Below are 21,137 nucleotides of genomic sequence, written 5' to 3'. Positions count from 1 at the left end.
TCTATGGTGTAAAAGGGAAAAATGAGGCTATGGAGGCTTATTAGGGGTTGGTCTAAGAGGCTTAAGGGTGTTTAAACAGGTGTCAAGTCCGAGAATTAGGGTTTTAGCCCTCGGTCGTATATGCCCCGCGTACCTATCTGTACACCCTACGTACGCGGCCACCCTCTACGTTCATGCATCCTTAGTACGCTAAGCGTACTCCTAGAGTACGCCCAGCATACTAAGGGACCTTCTATGCCATCTTTTCCTTTTCAAGGGTCTAAAGAATAATACCTTATTTAGAGTGTTACAGTACGCGTATGTAAAAAGGTTGTAGTTTTTCTATTTGATCTATTGTGGCATAGTAGATTTGTGAACTTTTCTTTCCTTACTCTTAGATTGTTTTTATGATTCACGATCAATATTTTTTTAACGATGAAATGTTTTTGTTATGTTCTTTGTAGGTGTATGTAAAAGGTTACTAAATGGAGGGTGAATTAAAGTATATTTTTGACGTAGAAAATTTAGTATTCCATGATGTAACTACAAATTTTATTTATGTTCTTAATAAGAAAGAGTACATAAAGCATGTTATTTTAAGGTGGAAAGATAAAATAGTTAAGCAGCATTACACTCCACGTTTTATTTTGGGATCTGAAAATAATAGAGGTTGTGGCTATGAGTTACTATAAATAAATGAAGTGAAATGGAAACTTTTGACCAACTGAAATTTCCTAATTTTAGGAAGCCATACAAGATATTAGAATGGATGACAGTCCTTTAGATGCACTAAATGTAACTAAAAGACGCAGGGCATATATTTGTGTGAGAAAACTAATTGCCTCGACTGATGTTGTTACAGATAATCATTTATTAGATGAGCAAGATGCGTGAAAACCCCCTACATATGATATGTTTTAGACATGTATCCCTTTCACCTTTTTCCTTAGTTTACTAAGTTATGGTTCCATACCATGTCCCGGAGACAAAATAAAGTAAGAACATGTTATTAGTCTGTGAAGTCAAACCAGCTATGTGAATTAATTACATCAATATCTATAATTGCTTAATGGTTTGTACAATACTATGTTAATTCCTATTCATCGAAAATCCATCGATACTTTCTACATTTTTTTCTTCTATGATGCCTCGGATTTTTAGTAGCATTGTGGCTCCAATGGAACAAAATCCTGGATCCATCACTATTTACTAACATTCAATTAATCAGTTAAAAAAAAAGGGTAAACGTAGAAAATAACAACGTACTTTCATTTACTCATATATTGATAGCATGCTACTTTCATTTCTTTAATCAACAAAACTGAACTCATTTTAAATCTTTCAGGACCTTACATTGCACATCATTGTTAAATTTCCAAAAATACCCTTTTTGAGTCGTGTTTAGCACAGTCCTTTTAAATTCACTGGTGTATATATATATATATATATATATATATATATATATATATATATATATATATATATATATATATATGATGTAAAGTATATGTCTAAAAGTAGTTTTTTTTTTAAAAGATAGAAAATCGAATATAAACTATAAATGAGAGGGATAAAAATGTGATATTTAAATAATAGTTGACAGTGTCTATGCGTACTTAAAAATAATAGAACAGATTTAATTATTAATAAAATAATAGAAAAAAACAAAAAATAAAAAAGATTAGTAGGCTATCATTTAACTTTAAGGTGCCGATAAAATTCCCCCGTTTTGTGGTTTCTTCATTTAATCGAGCTTCAATATCATCCACCTGTGTACACAAAAGTCGATTTATACTAGAAAGTAACATCAAAAACAGAATCGAATAAGTAATATCAAATGTTTGGCGTCCTTCGCTTCACCTATTGTTGTAACACCGCCGACGATGTGATTGAGCCAAAACACCACCATGATTGTTCATACAGAATCGATTGAAAATCGATTCAGATGGGTTTTTTGAAAGATCGATTCTCTATGTGTGTGGTTTTGTCGGAGATATCGAGAGATGTATGTGGGTGTGTGTGTGTGTGTTATGGCGATTCATGGTTCCGGGTGAGAGAAGATGTGGAGGGTAGGAAGCCATGCATAAGTGTTGTGTTCTTTGTTGTAGCTTGCTGGTTCAAGAAGAAAGAGAAAAGGATGAACGAGAGAAAAAAAGTCAGAGAGAAAGGGGATGGAGGTTGGCTGATTTCTTTTTTAGTTCTTTTCTAAATTAAAAACATGAAAAAAAATATAATAAAAATGGAAAAAGAAATTAAAAAGGTAAAATCGTCATTTTAAGTTTTCTATGGAGCAAAACCACGGTAATTTTTTAATTTTAGGATCAAAACCATAAAAAAAATTCTTGATTTTGAGTCTTCTATGTAATTTGAAAACTTTTTGGATCATATCCATAATTTTTATGAAACCATAAGAACCAATTTTGCACTTTATCTTTTTCTTTTTCCTGCGAATTGATAGTGATGTTTGTAAGAGCGAGTTTATGTGTTTTACCTTTGCATGTTCAATAAATTCGATTTTGGGTTTGTTTTGAAGTTGTTTTTGGAATTAGACATAGGCCTGAATGAATTGTGGAGATTTGCGGTATTTTTTTTTATCATCATCCAACGATTAAGGTTTGAACTCATTTGGTGTCTTTTTATAATACTTATGACAAACTATATCAACAGCTGCAGATGAAAGAAAAAATCAACAAACAACATCATATGCCAACTCCCGTTTACCTTCCCATTCCCCTCCCAACTATTGCTATCAACATCCCGACATGCTATTCTCTGCGTCTCTCCATACTGCACACTAAAAAACTAATCAAAACATATTAAGAGATGCACCAAATTATTCAGGACGACGCATAAGGAGATAAATTTAGTTCCGACTTTATTTTGAATGATTTCCATGTATTTCACATCTTTTGCATAAATAAGAGCCTTATGAATGTATACTATTGAATGCAATCCGTGTGTTCCCACGTAAAGAAAAGCTAATATTACAATCCAATAAAAAAAACCCTCCCAATCAATGGGAAGCATGGGCACATTACTAGTTGTAAGTAATAGAGTAAAAACTTTGGTTTTATGACTTTAGCTTCATGGCGGAAATATGATTGGACAAAATTTGATTTATTTAGCTCAAGTCATATTTACACAATCAAATTTTGGATGAGTTGTTAAGGCAATTTAAGGCACCACACATAATGAAAATGAGGCCATTACAGTAAAAATAAATTAGTAAAAGAGGATGGCCGTTTTCTTAAATAGATAATTGTTAACAATTTATCCTTAAATCATTTTTGAAATAGTAGTAGTTGTTTTTTTTTTTGTTTTTTGTTTTTTTTTTTCCTTTTCTTACTGCTAGGTAAATGTTTTCTTGGCAAAATATTATTATTTAAACTTATAAAATAACGAGAAAAAACACGTATGAAACGAAAGAACCTAGCTTTGAACCTGTGACGTTGAATCGTTTTTAGAATTGTTTTCAACAACAATGATAACGATTTTGAATCGTTTTCTGGACTCCAGCAACAAGGATTTCAAAACTTGTGATGTTGAAATTTCAAGTTATCTGTAGAAAATAAAATGAAAGCACAAAAATTAACTTTTAATCAAAAAACTAACATTAAAGAAGTGAAAAAAAATAACAAAATCTGACAGTTTACACGAATCTGAAATCACATTAACAGAAATCAAAAATCAAAAATCACAATCGGTAAGGGTACCTGAAATTAGATTCACATGAATATAATATAAGATCGATTTTTTAAAGAATGTGAGAAATCCGATTATCATGATCAATGTATTAAGAAATATTGAAATCAGAAAATAGAAATTTAAATTGGAAATCAAAAAGCTATGTGAAAAAATTAGAATCGATTTGTTATGATTTATTTTTTCGTTAATGTTCAAAAAATCTGAATTGATTTATAGAGTCACCTGATCAATGGTTGTAACAGTCTTAATATGATGATTATTTCAGAAGAATTACACATCTCTTAGTCTACTCTACTGATTTTGTTTTGGTTTTATTTTCTTTATTTTTCTACTCAACCATTATACACGATATACGAATTTTTTTTTCCATACAAACATAATAAGTATATAAAAACGGGGTCGAAGACATTTGGAGGCTTTAGATGATCGTCCAAGCTGCTTCACCTATTGGCACGACGGTGCCAAAACCAAATTAAAGCAAAAGAAAATGATAACAATGTTCAGTAGGGACCAATAAATCTTTCTTTAACAGAAAATAAATGAATGGGACGATGTTAACGCAAAAAAACATGTTAAAGCAAAAAAACCATGTTAATGCAAAAGAAACCATGATAAAGCAAAAAAAACATATGAACGAGACCAATAAAATTATCTTTAATAGTGCCTTACATAACTTATCGCTAAATCATTTGTTATTTCTTGGATATATCGCTAGACTCGTGAAGCAAAGTCAAAAAACGATTTCCATCATCTAAAAAACCCACTCAAAAAATGATTTCAAACATTGAAAAACCCACTCAATAAATGATTTCCAACATAAAAAAAAACCCACTCTAAAGATAAAAAACGATTTCTATTAATAAATTTATAATAAACCCACTAACTAACAATAGACCCACAAAAATGATTTCAAACGTCAAAAACCCTACTAACTAACCATTAAAGGCGGAAAAAATTGCTAATAATAAATATAAACTATATTTTAGAGTTAAAGAGAGTGTGACTGGTTCCACTGGTCGGACTCTCAATGAGGCCGCCAGGTTCATGTGAACGTGAACACGAAGGTAGTATTCTTTTCGATCTCCAACGAAGAGATTTCATGTAGTAGGGATAGGGGTAGGTTAAATGAGAAATATAATGTGGAATATAGAGAACGAGTGATATATATATATATATATATATATATATATATATATATATATATATATATATATATATATATATATATATAAAATTCAGCCGGAGTGATGTGGGTGCCAACTAAGTGAAAGGTTCGTGTGAACACTTAAGTAAAGGTGTCTTGCTGAGCAAAGGTGATCCCTTGGCAAGAGAATGCTCCGTTTGGCGAAATTACATAAAGTCTTTGAAGTAACTAGGTACTAGAAGAAATATAACGACCGAAAAACTATTACCACTTCAGTAAGGGATTAAATATAAAATGAAATGCCATTTCCAAGAAACTAATGATAGGAAGTTGTAGAACTTCTCGATACGGTCGAGTGGATATATAGAATGTCAAAAACAGATTTCGTATGACAAAGTTACGGTCATTTTAAAACTATGATGTTGTTTTAGAGAAAAGAAGATTCCAGCACCCCACGACATGGGAGAATGCAAATGGGTTGGACACACATCAACATCAAAATGACATGTGTCATCTACATTCACCTTGACGTGCACTAGTTAGGGCCAAGACGTGGCAAGGTGGCGAAGGAACAGGACATGTGGCGGTCCCGGAGTGACACATGGCAATTTCCACGATGTGGCGAAGAGAATGCCTCGGCGTAGCACCGACCACAGATGTCACACCCTCGGCCAAGGAAGCGGAACATAACGAGCTATGCGACTAACTTCATGGATCACAGTTATACTGAATATATAACACAAGTACAACAATAAACAAATCAATATTTGTATTCCATCTTTAAGTTTGCATATAAGGTTCTTACATATAATAATAATAATAATACATGAATTTTCTTGATAGATTGGCATACATAAAAACTAGTAAACTAGATTGTCTGAAATCCATGATTATTTGTCGTCAGAATGCGTGAATTACTGATTCCCTAAGAATACATATAGTTCTGAGGGTCAACATAAGGTTGGTGGGAGTTCTAGGTTTTCTGTTAACAGCAGTATGAGACTTTTAAAAAGTCTAAAAATTATTTCCATTTTAAGTATAACCATACTTAAAACAATATTTTTAAAAGATCTTTTAGTAAGATTTGAAAACCTAAGTGTATCTTTGCATAAGTAAATCCATATTTAAAATAGTTTTGAAAACAAGCAAGCCCATGGTTTGTAGTAAAAAAGAGAGATTATAGTTAATGTTTATAATGAGTCCTATAACCAAGCTATGTGATTGAGAGTACGCCCTACAACGCTTCATTATACGTTGTAGTAACGATAGTAGATACTTATCAACCCATTCGATTGGTCGGTCAAGGTTATAGCTACCAACCACAGGAGGGGATGTCAGTCCCGTGTTGATCTATAAATACGCATCTCGCTCCAAAGATTAACTGTTTTAGTAGTATGGGTATTCTAAGTGTTTAGACTTAGCTAATGAATATAGTCTCACCAAAAAGCCCTTAACTAAGGTATGCGAATAACTCTCAGCCTTAATTATAATTGAATAAGTTACTAGGAATAATTAACTTTATAGAGTTTATAAAAGCCAAGCATGAATGGGATGCATGTATAGTATAAGACACTAGTTTTTATAACGAAGTATGTTTCATGTATAAACTTTGCACATATACATGTATAGCTTAAATCCTTAGAAACACGACACAATTTTATGACATGTTATTTATGACATACAATCTCACATAAAATCATACAATTTTGTAGTAAAAAGGCATATGTTATTTTATTTGTTGTATCATTTTTACAACATAACATACGAGAATATTGAGGTTTAAAACGAGTTTATGTGTTTGTACTATATAAATGTCGAACCAATATTTTATAAACTAGTTATAGTTTTTACATAAAATAATAATATTTTATGTGTATTTTTGTATAAACTAGTACAATTAAGAATATTCTCCCCTATAGCATATAAAAATATAAAACAGAGGCCATAACACTCACCTTAAGTTGTGGTGGTTGATTTGTTTTGAAAATTTGACGCTAGAAACCGAAATATGTCGTTTCTAAAACGAATGGTCGAGATTAATTTGGTTACCTAATAAATCAAAGGGAAATTTTGGTATAAATTAATAAATGTGGGTTGTTTTGTAATTTAACCAAACTATAGGGTTGAGTTGTTAAAATAAATAAATTGAATGAGACCATTTTTGTTAAAAAATAAACCAAAGAAAGGACTAAAATGGATTATTTTAAATCCAAGTTTGAGTATTGGGCTTATTTTGTAAAGAATTTCCCAAGGGGGGTGGTTTGTATTTAATTATAATGAAAGTTTGATGACTCTGGGCTCATTTGTAAAGAAAATTTAAAGGAGGGTGGGTTTTGAATAAAAAAAAATTGAAGTTTGAGTGGTTAGGACATGATTTGTCAACAAATCTCAAAGGAGGGTGTAAACTATTTAAATGAAATGAAAATTTACATGATTAGGATCTATTTTGAAAGACATTTTTGAGGGAGGGGGGAGTTTCAAACATATGGAAATGGTGTTTGAAGCAGGAGGAGGAACTCCTCCTATTTCATTCCCATGAATGGCGAATTGAAAAAGAAACAAACAAAATTGTTGTCCGCCTCCTGGTATAGTAGATGCCGGTTTCAAAAATAGATAATTTTGTATCTAACTGTATAAAGGCAGGCGCAGATCTATGAAGGCTAACTATGCCTTTCGCATTTTACATTTTATGATATTAGATATTATTAGATATTCAGTCTGTCAGAATAGAAGTGAAAGAAGGTATTACTAAAGTACCCCTAGAGAGGGATAAGGCTCTCGGAAAGACCTGATCCTTCCCTAAAAACCACTAAACACAAAGTGGTTTCGCCGTATTCTCTGGATAATTCAAATCGAAGCAATTGGAAGTCCAATTCGGGCCTAGATGACATGACCGATCAATAGAAATACTCCGAGGCTCGTACTGCAGAGCAAGCGAAGAAAACGTAAGGGCGCGCGCTAGCACTCCTGCAAGAAAACGGCCTAGCTAACGCGCCAACGCCTGAGTTTTTGTGATCGACAGATATATATATATATATATATATATATATATATATATATATATATATATATATATATATATATATATATATATATATTGTAACGCCCGTATTTCCAGGATAGACATTAATGATGATGTAATAGTCTAGGTCAAAATTTGTAACTCATTTTGAAGAAATGAAAAGTGAATTATGTGATTATTATATGAATTATGTGTTTTATGCTTAATTATTTGGAATTAATTAATTAAGAATAAAAATAAGCCTTGAAAATAAATATTAAATAAAGCCGATAGCTATTAAGAAAGTTGTAGTGGTCGCGACAAGGATTCCGGATATATAAAAAATACCAAAATCCGAGTTATAACGAAGAAGTTATGACCTGTCGAAATTTTGCGACAAACCGACATGGCTCCTAATGACATAAAAAGTGAGTTTTTGATAAACTAATTTTTATCCTTGGTGATTTAAATGAAAGTTGTAGTGTTCGTTAAACCGAGAGTATGTATCAAAAGAACGTCCAAATCTGACTTCGCATGAAAAAGTTATGATTTTTCTAAGTTTCAGCTTAGCAGTAGAAAACTAAAAACTCGAAGTTTAGATCGAGTGATTTTTATCCGACACAACCTAAACGAGAATCGAAGGTCTCGTCGAGAGTAATACAACGTTAAAAACATAGACGAAAACGAACGTCGGATGAAGAATTTATGAATTTTTAACGGATATCCTGTCCCGGTCTGTTAAAAATAATAATATTAAAATTAAATTCAAAATTAGCCGACTAAGTCTAAATGAAAGTTGTAGAGCGTAATTTTACCTACCTGTGCATATAAAGAACGTCAAAAACGGAGCCCATATGGAAAAGTTATGGATTTTAGAAGTTTTGGCACAAAAAAATCAAGAAAAAACACGAAATCCGAGGAATTTCGCATGGACAGACTTCGTCCACGTCACCCGGATTCTCGCATGCATGCCACGTGCTCGTTGTTGATTTGACCGAAGGAAGGCCCAACCGAAGTAGGACGCGTTCCTGGTGACTCCTCGCATCCGAAGCCGCCTCGCCTCCGTTTGACAGGTGCCCTCCTGGCATGTCCGAGCTTCGCAGGTGCACCACCTTGCACCCCTCGGACCTAGACCTCGGTCCAATCAAAAGCCAACAGCTGGAGCCTCGCACGTGCATGCCACCTGATCCTCGCATTTGCTGACAACTGTTTGCTTCTCAGCCCTCGAATCAGAAGCCTCGCCCCTATAAATAGAAGGGTGCGAGACCTCCCGGGTATATTTTGGAAAAGTGTCATTTTTCACCCCTTAAACAATATTTCTTCCATTCCAACTTCCCCCAAAGCCCCGGTATTATACCAAACACCCAAAATACGTCCCGAAGTGCGCGAAGACTCGGAAAAATTTATCTTTTCGGTTTTCAAGCCCAAACCTCGCAGGGCCCGGTTTCTCAATAAAACTCACGGTTTTATTAGAAACGATCGTTTTAGGAAACGAAGTGCTGTCCGATTATCATTAAATCATGTGAGTGTGTAGTCACTTTCATCTTACACATAGATATGAAGTATTTTTTTATAAAATACGTGCTATGTGTAATTATATTAATTGTTTATTTGAGGTGATTGTTGAATAGATGTTTTATACAAGTTTTAAACTGTATATGTATTTTATCTACAAATATGTGGGGTAAAACATGGGTAGACGAAATAGTCGATGTGTGTTAAAATGATGAGAGGCCTCGATGTTGTTGTTGTTGTTGTATTAATCTAGCAGAGCATAGATGACGACCACGGACCTTTCTAGAGAGTCTAGTGGAACACTAGCATGTTCGCAACTTGTAGGTGTTGGTGAACTATATGTTCATTGGTGTACTCCATCCCCCTCATGGTTGCCTTTAGGACATATATGCTGAGGAGTCCCCTTAGCAGTAGTGTCCATCCCGATGATATTCCTTAGGCTAGGTCCCTTGTGATAGGTATTAAGGGACGTAAAGTGAGGATAACAGGAATGGGTAATCAGGGTTATTGTTGATTGATGAATCTAATAGATTTACTATTATTGTGGGTTGAAAACCCTATATGTTCACCAGACTCCCAAGCCTGACCAACTCAACTATTTATATTAAAGGTAATGGACCCCTGACCAACTCAACTATTTATATTAAAGGTAAGGCTTATAATGTCTTGTTTATGCTTTTGATCTGTATTGGAACATGACATCCCGAGGTTTTGATATAAAATGAAAATATATATTTCTTAAAGAAAAGGTTTTGATAAATTTTTATCATGTTTTGTTTTGGGAACAAATTCCGCAACATCTTTTAAAAGGATTACTCTGAGTTTATTTTAAAAGCATAAATTAAATTGGTCTTTTCTGACCGAGAAATTAGGGGATGTCACAGTTGGTATCAGAACATTAGTTTAAGCGAACTAAGAAATTTTAAGATTTGTAGACTTAAACTTAGAATGCTAAGTGATGATTGTGAGATGAGTGTCTACAATATTTTAGACACGAGCACTAGATTATTTTAGGAAAGATGCCTAAAATTCTTTTATGTGCTAAATGCTATATGTTTGCCATACATGCCTTTATTTGTTCGGATTTATGATCTGTTGCCGACCAGATCTGGAAACCTTATGTGTGTAGGATTACGATATTAGAACTAACATGTAAACATTTCGAAGTGATAAGGAGAATTTAAATATCTATCGAGGATAAAGATCTAAATTCGCCTTATTTGGTATACAGATTATAATGGAAAGAACCTGAAGTGGAGCTGCAAATGAAAATAGAAAGCAACAACCTCAACCCCAAGTGGTGGAATAGGTGCCTATAGCAAGAGCTGCACCAGAACCCATCACCATGGCTAGAGTACGAGCCATGATTCAGTCAATGATGGCTGAATAAAGGGAGGAAATGAGGCAAATATTGTTGAACAACCGGAATGAGCCTTCAATTCCTGTTGATTAACGTGAATTAAATGACGATCAATCTGAAGAAGGAAACAACAGTTGATCTGTTGGTCATAGTGAACTGCTTGTGGTTGGGAGAAATAACCAGGAAGATAGAGCGGAGAGAAATGGGTATAAGTAAAAAGATTTTATGACTTGCAAGCCATCTACTTTCACTGGAAAAGAAGATCCCGTCGGAGTAATGGATTGGATCTCGGAAATGGAGTTGGCTTTCATGACATGTGGTTGCCAAGGCAAGTTACAAACCACATTTGCAGTGCGTCAGTTTAGAGGTAGCGCTGTTCGTTGGTGGAACACTCTGGGGAAAATCCTAAGCCCTAATGAGCCACTGTAACTGACTTGGGCAGAGTTCTTGGTGCACTTCAAGCGCAAGTACTGCTCGGCCCAAAATGTGCTTGAGCTAGAAAACCAATTTCTGACGTTGAAGAAGGGAAGTATGACCGTTGATGCATACACAAATAGCTTCACAGACAAAATGGAGTTTGTTTTGCGTATTGTTCCAGATGAGCTGAGAAAAATTGACAGGTATGCAAAGGGACTTCCATGGGAGTACACAGTGCCAGTACGTCAAGCACTTACAATGGAGGCAGTTGTCTGGGCTGCCAAGTCTGTTGAAGATATGATTCAGAGGAGGAGCCAAAGCCAAGTGGTGTGACAAGTGTAAGAAGAAACATGCTGGGAAATGCAGCGAGGAAGTCACTTGTTACAAATGTGGAAAGCCTGGGCATTATGCCAATGAATGCACCTTCGTTAAGAAAGTCTGTTTTGGGTGCAATGAAGAGGGGAACATTTTGAAGGATTGCCTAAAGAAGAAGGATGCAGCAAAGCCCAATCTTCCAACAAAGCGGAAGGAGACAGCCTTTCAGATGACACTTGAAGCTACGAAAGAAGAAGCCGATGTCGCTTCAGGTACCTTTCTCGTAAACGAATTGCCTGCCCAAATTTTGTTTGATTCTGGAGCCAATTACTCCATTATTTTGCATGAATTTGGTAGAAAACTAGCTTTGCCTGTAGATAGACTAGTTAATGCTTAAATAGTCGAGGTTGCTAGTGGCAAGTTTATACCTGTTAGCCATCGTATGAAAAACATCTTCATTGACTTGAATGGGAATAAGTTCCACGAGGAATTATTACGTATCAAGTTAAATGGTTTCGACATAGTTCTAGGAATGGATTGGCTTAGCGCCAATGATGTCGAAATATTGTGTAGGAAGAAGATAGTAAAAGTAAAACTGCTAGGGAAAGAGTTGTTTATGGTGTATGGAGACAAACGTAGAGTAAACTCTGGAATCGTTTCCCTAATGAAAGCCAGAAAGTGTTTGGCCAAGGGATGTACATCATATCTAGCATTCGTGATCGATGCTAAGAAGGAAAAGAAGGAGGTGCAGAATATTCCGGTGGTGTGTGACTATCCGGAAGTCTTTCCCGAAGATCTTCCTGGATTACCCCCCTGATCGACAAGTAGAATTCCGTATCGTCTTGTTACCAGGAACGACGGCAATAGCAAAAGCATCGTATCGACTAGCACCAACAAAGATGAAAGATCTTATGACACAACTTTAGAAATTAATGGACAAAGGTTTTATTCGACCTAGTTCATCACCCTGTGGAGCTCTGGTGTTATTCGTAAAGAAGAAAGACGGGAGCATGAGAATGTGTATCGATTACAGAGAGTTGAATAAGGCAAAAATAAAGAACAAGTACCCGTTACCAAGGATTGATGACCTATTCGATCAGTTGCAAGGTTCGAGCTATTTCTCGAAGATCGATCTTAGGTCAGGATATCATCAGCTAAAGGTAAGAGAGCAGGATATTGAGAAGGCTGCGTTTAGAACAAGATTTGGACACTATGAGTTCTTGGTTATGTCTTTTGGACTAACCAATGCTCCAGCAACTTTCATGGATTTAATGAATAAGGTTTGTAAACCATTCCTAGATAAATTGTGATAGTGTTCATAGATGACATACTGATTTACTCGAAAAGCCAGGAGGAACATGGTAAACACTTGAGAAAAGTGTTAGAGGTATTAAAGAAGGAGAAGTTGTATGGAAAGTTCTCTAAATGTGATTTTTGGATTCAAGAAGTCCAATTTTTGGGTCATGTGGTTAACCAAGAAGGGATAATGGTTGACCCAACGAAGATTGAAGCTGTGATGAAGTGGGAACAACCAAAAAGTCCTACAGAGATTCGAAGCTTTTTAGGATTAGCTGGATATTATCGAAGGTTTATCCAAGGCTTTTCTTCGATAGAGACTCCATTAACAACTTTGACCCACAAAGGAGCTACTTTTACTTGGAATGAGAAGCATAAGGAAGCATTTGAGAAGTTCAAGAAGAAATTATATGAAGTACCGATTCTTTCCTTGCCTGAAGGAGTTGATGACTTCGCAGTTTATAGCGATGCATCTGGAGTTAGGTTAGGTTGTGCTCTGACCCAAAGGGATAAAGTGATAGCGTATGCATCGAGGCAATTGAAAGAGCAAGAAAAGAACCACCTCACTCATGATCTGGAGTTGGCAGCAGTATTCGCCGTAAAGATATGGAGGCAATATCTTTATGGTACTAAATGCAAACTTTTCACCGATCATAAGAGTCTTCAATATGTGACATCCCCAACATCTCGGCCAGAAAAGACCGATTTTCATTTATGCTTTTAAAATAATTTCAGAGTAAATCCTTTTGATTTGAAAGAGTTGCGGAATTTGTTCCCAAAAACAAAGATAAAACAATGTTTACCAATGCATTTCATAAAATAAATGTATTTTTCATTATATAATCAAAACTCGGGGTGTCATGTTCCGATACAGACCAATAAGCATAAACGATAACATTACAAGTCATTCAAGAAATATATACATATACAGACTTGTAAACAAAACAACTTGATGGTTCATCCATCTTATGCCCTCGCGCCACTTCCTGTAATACAAATAAAACTGAGTGGGTCAGGCTTGGGAGCCTGGTGAGCATACAGGGTTTTCAACCCACAATAAATAATCATATTTAATTCCACCAACCAACAATAACCCAATTGCCCATTCCCGTTATTCTCACTTTATGTCCCTAAAATAACTAACACAAGGGACCTAGTCTAAGAATATTTCATCGGGGCGACAACACATGCTTCGGGGGTTCCTCAGCAATATAAGTCAAATAAGGAAACCATGAGGGGGATGGAGTAAAGCGAATGAACACCCAAGTTCATTAACACCTACATGTGGCAAACCTGCTAATGTTTCCACAAGACTATCTAGAAAAGTCCATGGTCGTCATCTAAACTCCGCTAGATGACTAAATCAAACAAAAACGAGGCCTCTCATCTGTTTATTACACACCAACTATCTACCCATGTTCTACCCAACATATTAGTAGATAAAATATATATTTTTATACATAGTTTTGAAAACCTGTATAGCATGCTTTAATCAATACATATTTCACATAACAGATGAGGCACACACACACATAACACGTATTTCATAGAGAATAAATCATATCTATGAGATAGAAGAGAGTGAATATACATTCACACATATAACACAAAATATACACGTAACACGTATTTTGTATAAAATACTTTATAATTATGCGTTTGAAGAAAGTGACCACACACTCACACCTATAAACAACAATATACTTAATACACTCGCACCAAACTTGTATTATTATCGTGTTTATGAAAGGTAGTATACACTCATTTGATCAGAAGATGATCGGACAGCACTACGACTTGCAGAAGTAGTAATCCTCAGCAGATCTGGAAGATCTTCACAAAAATCGAACTTCTCGCGGGCAGAGCTTCGGCTCGGGAACCGCAGTTCTCAGGATCTTCGGGATCTCGGGACTTGCCTCGGGGCTCGAGAATAATATCGGGGCTTCGGGGTATTTCTTGCACGCAAATTGATGCAAAACGGGAGAGGGAAGAGAGAAAAGAGCAAAAGAACTCGGCTGCCCTCACATCCTATTTATAGGAGGCTGGAGCCTCAGAGTACGTAGGGCGTATTGCAGTACGCGGGGCGTACTGCTCTGAAATCGTCAATGCTTACGTATCCGAAGTGCTCGAGTGCGAGTGTCGACATCCCTCGGTGTACGCCGGGCGTACTTCAGATCAGATCAGTGACTCCTTCGGATAATCATCCGAATTAAAGATTAAATTCAAATACAAATTATTTAATAAACTTCGGAAATTCATAATATCTTCATACGAACTCCGTTTTCGACGTTCTTTATATCCACGCGAAGGTGAGATTACGCTCTACAACTTTCGTCTAGACTCCGTCGGCTAATTTTAACTTTATTTTTATTATTTAGTTTTAATAGGCCGGGACAGAAAAACTTCGTTATAAATTCATAACTTCTTCGTTTGACGTCCGTTCTCGCCTAACTTTTCGTCGCTTCGATACCAACAACGAGACCTTCGATCCTCATTTAGATTGCTTCGGCTAAAAACCGCTCGATCTCAAATCGAGTATTTCGGGCTACACACCGCTAAGCGGAAACTTCAATAAATCATAACTTCCTCATACGAAGTCAGATTTGGGCGTTCTATATATATTCGGAAACCTCGTTTCAACTACTACAACATTATCCAAAGATATCAACTTTATTTTACACTTAAATTTTGACGCTTATTTTTATTCTTAATTATTCAAACCACATAATTAAGCAATTAAGCACAAAACACATAATACTCAAATAATACAATTTTATTATTTCAAAACGGGTTACAAAGGTTAACCTAGACTATTACATTGCTAAAAATGGCAAGCCCGGAAACACAGGCGTTACACAATATCTTTTTAATCAGAAGGAATTGAACATGAGGCAACGACGCTGGCTAGAGTTACTCAAGGACTACGACTGTGAGATACTTTACCACCCTGGTAAAGCAAATGTTGTCACTGATGCTCTCAGTCGGAAGGTATAACTTGAAAATAAAAGGCCAAGAGCATTGAGAATTGAAGTTGTCTCGACAATTGTGGAAAGTATAAAGAAAGCTCAAGAGGAAGCTTTAGATAAAAATGACCGAAAGGAAGAACGTTTGGGAAAAATGTTAGTGTTTGATACACACAGTCAAGGACTGAAGGTATTCCAAGATAGGATTTGGGTACCTAAGACGGGAGGAGTAAGAGATCTTCTGATGGAAGAAGCTCACAAGACCATGTACTCGATTCATCCCGACAGCACAAAAATCTATAGGGATCTAAAACCCTACTACTGGTGGCCGAAGATGAAGCTCGATGTTGCTAAGTATGTGGCCGAGTGTGTGACATGTGCAAGGGTTAAAGCACAACATCAGAAACCGTATGGGAGTTTAGAACCTTTAACTGTACCTATGGGTAAACGGGAAGATATCACCATGGATTTCGTGACTAAACTGCCCAGAACAAAGAATGGTCACGACATGATTTGGGTCGTCGTTGATCGCTTCACTAAGAGTGCGCATTTCATAAAAGCCAACGAGAAATGGTCTATGGATAAACTTGCGAATTCTTACGTGAAGGAAATTGTGAGGCTTCAAGGTGTTCCGTTAACAATTGTATCAGATCGTGACAGCCGTTTTACCTCAAGGTTTTGGTGGAGTCTACAAGAGGAATTGGGTTCCAAGTTGTGTTTGAGTACAACTTACCATCCGCAAACCGATGGTTAGAGCGAACGAACAATTTAAATGTTGGAGGATATGCTGAGAGCATGTACCCTGGAATTCCAAGGTAACTGGGATGAACACTTACTTGTAGTAGAATTTTCCTATAATAATAGTTTCCACTCGAGCATTAAGATGACACCTTATCACGCTTTGTATGGAGAAAGGTGTCGAACGCCGTCATGTTGGCTGGAAGCTGGAGGAAAGCAGTTTATGGGACTTTAAATAGTCCATCAGACTGCCGAAAAGTTGAAAGTGATTAGGGAAAGGATGTTAGCAGCCCAAGATCGACAAAAGAACTATGCTGACAAGAAAAGACAATCGATATCATTCGAAGTTGGAGATTCGGTTTTACTTAAAGTCTCACCGTGGAAGGGACTTATAAGATTTAGTAAAAGGGGAAAATGAGTCCAAGGTTTATTGGACCATTTAAAGTTCTTCAGAGGATTGGGAATCAAGCTTACAAGCTAGAATTACTATAAGAACTAGAGGGTATTCATAATACCTTTCATCTGTGTTATTTGAGAAAGTTCACGGGAGATGTGCTCGACATAATTCTAATTTATGAATTAAGGTTGGATAAAAACAAGAGGTTAGTTGAAGGACTAGAGGTAATCGTTGACCGTAAGACTAAGAAGTTGCAACCCAAGATGGTCGATTTATGCTTGTGCGATGGAAACATACGAATGGGCCAAATCTCACCTGAGAAACGGATAGTGACATGATGAGTCGCTACCAGCATTTGTTTGCTTATGTGTGATTCCAGGGACGGAATCATCCTAAAGGGGAGAGAATTGTAATGCACGTGTTTCCAGGATAGGCATTAATGATGATGTAATAGTCTAGGTCAACCTTTGTAACTCATTTTGAAGAAATGAAAAGGGAATTATGTGATTATTATGTGAATTATGTGTTTTATGCTTAATTATTAGGAATTGATTAATTAAGAATAAAAATAAGCTTCAAAATCAAATATTAAATAAAGCTGATATCTATTAAGAAAGTTGTAGTGGTCGCGAAAAAGATTTCGGATATATAAAAATACTGAAATCCGAGTTATAACGAAGAAGTTATGACCTGCCGAAGTTTCGTGACAAAACCGACACGACGCCGAATGACGTAAAAAGTGAGTTTTTGATTAACTACCTTTTAGCCTTGGTGATCTAAATGAAAGCCGTAGTGTTCGTTAAACCAAGAGTATGTATAAAAAGAACGTCCAAATCTGACTTCGTATGAAAAAGTTATGATTTTTCTAAGTTTCAGCTTAGCAGTAGACAGCTTAAAACTCGAATTTTAGATCGAGTGATTTTTATCCGACACAACCTAAACGATAATCGAAGGTCTCATCAATAGTAATACAACGGTAAAAGACAGACGAAAACGGACGTCGGATGAAGAAGTTATGAATTTTTAACGAATTTCTGTCCCGGTCTATTAAAAATAATAATATTAAAATTAAAATCAAAATTAGTCGACAACGTCTAAACGAAAGTTGTAGAGTGCAATTTTACCTACGCGTGCATATAAAGAACGTCAAAAACGGAGCCCGTATGCAAAAGTTATGGATTTTATAAGTTTTGGCACAAAAAAATCAAGAAAAAACACGAAATCCGAGGAATTTCGCATGGATAGACTTCGGCCACGTCACCCGGATTCTCGCATGCATGCCACGTGCTCGTTGCTGATTCGACCGAAGAGAGGCCCAACTGAAGCAGGATGCATGCCTGGTGACTCCTCGCATCCGAAGCCGCCTCCCTCCGTCCGACGTGTGCCCTCCTTACGTGTCCAAGCTTCGCAGGCACGCCACCTTGCACCCCTCGGACCTAGACCTCAGTCCAATCAGAAGCCAACAGCTGGAGCCTCGCATGTGCGTGACCCTCGCATTTGCTGACACCTGTTTGCTTCTCAGCCCTCGAATCAAAAGCCTCGCCCCTATAAATAGAAGAGTGCGAGACCTCCCGGGTATATTTTGGAAAAGTGTCACTTTTCACCCCTTAAAAAATATTTTTTCCATTCCAACTTCCCCCAAAGCCCCGATATTATACCAAACACCCAAAATACGTCCCGAAGTGCCCGAAGACCCAAAAAAATTTATCTTTTCGGTTTTGAAGCCCAAACCTCGTAGGGTCTGGTTTCTCAATAAAGAGAGTGACATTAAAAGAGAGTGACATTAAAAAAGTGTCGTCTCTTCAAAAAATTTAAGGATTTATGTCACGCATTATTGCGTGCCCTTAGATTAGTGTCTCATGTAAAAAAATTAAAATACGGAGGGCACTTTAACTAAAATGTGCGTCCTCTATGAATGTCGCTTTATGTTTTACTCAAAACGCGCATTCTTGAAAGGGGGAAATGAAATCCCCAAAAATTAAAACCCCGCTTATTCCATGTGAAAAATTAAAACCCTCTCCTTTTTCAATTAGTAAGAAATAAGCCTAGGGTCTTCGTCTTCCACTCTCTCCCTCTAACCTAAAACCCAACCTGTGATTTCATAGAGATTGTTATTATGATTTAAGAAGAAAAGAAGAAGACAAGCAAGGATAGTACTACTAAATTCCACAAAATCGCAGGGACTAGGGCTTTTTTTTCAAGATCGACGATCTCGCCTCACCTCGCCGGAAACATCTTTGCTCACTTCTCCTCCAACGACCTTAGGGGTATTTTACTTCGGCGACCTCGGGCTCATGTGACCTGGTCGGAGACTGCTCAAATTTCCACACCCTAGCCCGACTAAGATATGCTTTGGTTATTCTCTCTTCCTAATGTTTTCGTTCTTCTATTTCTTTAATTTCTCCTCTATTCGTAGCTTTGGTTTCGATTTTGGATCTTCTCATCTTCTCCTGTGTAAAACCCTAACTGTTAAACGATGCAGGTTTCAATGGCGATTTCCTCATCATTCCACGATCCTCAGTTCTACTCTCTAAGCATCTCATGTATGCTTTGTTCCTTCTCCCTTATTTTAATTCTTCTTGTTTGATTTCTTAGGTGCGATATCCTTCCCCCTACTTTTCTGCTTCTCGGTTAGGTTTTGACAATGTGAAATTTAGGATTCGAAGATGGGTAGTTACAATGATAACGAAGATGAATTTTTTGACGCCCGTGAGGCGTTTGCTTCAATGTCTGACTTAGGCTCCGATTTCTCCCCAGAAGACTGTTCTACCTCTGTATTCGACTATGATTATTGGGTTGGGAATCTGGAAGGTGTTGACTCCCGTCGTGATAAATTCATGAGATTCATGGGTTTAAATTCTAAATGGCTTGTGAACAGAGAAGGATAAGATGAGTATGAAGATGATTTCATTGATGAAGTAAATGAAGACATAATTCTTGTCTCGCCTCAAAATTTAGACTTTCAAGATCATATTTTGTGTAGGTAGCCATCATTGTCTATTTGGTCAAATACAACCATGGAGTTGATACCTTCTGGTTTAAATCGCGTCAAAACCGGAAATTGGGATGAATCAGGTGAAGACATATTGATAAAAAGATCATTCGACTTCCATGAAGATGGTTTAGTAAGGAATTTTAGTTCATCTTCTCATAGGTCATCACGTAAAGAAGGTGAAACTGTTAAGTTGTTAGATATGAGGAAGAAAGTAAAGAAGAATTGGCTCCAAAAGCTAAGTATCGTGGATAGAATCACAGATAAACATGAGGAATCAATAACTTTGAAGCCCAATAACACAAACTCAAAAACCAGTTCAGTTCCTATACACACACATAAAAAGAAATCAAAAGAATTATCATCTCTTTATGCCACACAAGAGTTTTCAGCACACAATGGTTACATCTCAATTATAAATTTCAGTCATGTGGTAGATACTCAGCAAGTGCGGGTGAAGATTGTATTATCCGCATTTGGAAATTTTTTGAAGATTAAGGTCCATGGACATGGTGGAGAAATCTTGTCCCTTTCATGGTCTAGAAAAGGGGTTAGTAACTTAGAATTATAAGACTTTATTTATAAAATACCCAAAATATGCAAAAGTCCTAATAAACTTCTCTGTTAAACTAATACAATATCTTCTATCAACTTCTGTGGATAACACTGTTCGAATGTGGAAAGTTGCACATAATGAATGCCTGGAAAGTTTTACTCATAACAACTATGGTGAGTGAATGCAATTTTTTTATGTTTTTTTGATAAATCGGTTTTAATTGCGCATATGTTTTTACTTGGTTTGATTTTATGATGCAGTGACATGTGCGGAGTTTAATCCTATGGATGATAATTATTTTATTAGTGGAACCACACGAATTCAACTTTAGATAGAAGGTTAAAATGGTCATTTTTTTCTAAAAAACAAAAATTTCTTTAGTTATGTCAGGAAACTGAAAACGAGCCTCTTCTAGAAGAACTATTAGATGTTTGAATTCAAGAGAAAGAAGGGCAAGCTGAACCTAATTCATTGGCCCATAGCAGCCTGGTGATGATCTAATGGCTGATAATTAAACCGATACACAACCAGCCAATGAAACCACTTGTGAAAATGACGTAAACACCCCTAAAACTGTAAACGACCAAGAAATTGTGGAACAAGAACAAAACATTTCAACAGAGAACTCAGAAGCAGGACAGACAATAAGTAAGATAGTTTATTTTTGTACATTAGGAGACCTATTTATGATGATAGCATTAAACTTTTAAGTTACTAATTAATGTTAAGGTTGAAATCACCAATTGATGGGAAATGATT

The 21,137-nt window shown here is 36.2% G+C and overlaps 1 long non-coding RNA gene and 1 pseudogene across 1 annotated transcript; both read left to right on the top strand.

The window, feature by feature from the left end:
• Positions 1–2,027: 2,027 nt before the first annotated feature.
• Positions 2,028–2,931, top strand: LOC145100362 (uncharacterized). Its single transcript, XR_013704994.1, has 2 exons — positions 2,028–2,156; positions 2,647–2,931. It is a non-coding gene; the product is annotated as an uncharacterized LOC145100362 (long non-coding RNA).
• Positions 2,932–19,496: 16,565 nt separating this feature from the next.
• Positions 19,497–20,709, top strand: LOC145098845 (uncharacterized; annotated as a pseudogene).
• Positions 20,710–21,137: the final 428 nt, after the last annotated feature.

This window comes from Lactuca serriola, chromosome 4 (assembly GCF_051521515.1).
Source record: "Lactuca serriola cultivar US96UC23 chromosome 4, Lser_US96UC23_V15, whole genome shotgun sequence".
NCBI classification, from domain to species: domain Eukaryota; kingdom Viridiplantae; phylum Streptophyta; class Magnoliopsida; order Asterales; family Asteraceae; genus Lactuca; species Lactuca serriola.
Note: the sequence above shows the minus strand (reverse complement) of the source record. Positions and strands in the feature narration are given on the sequence as shown.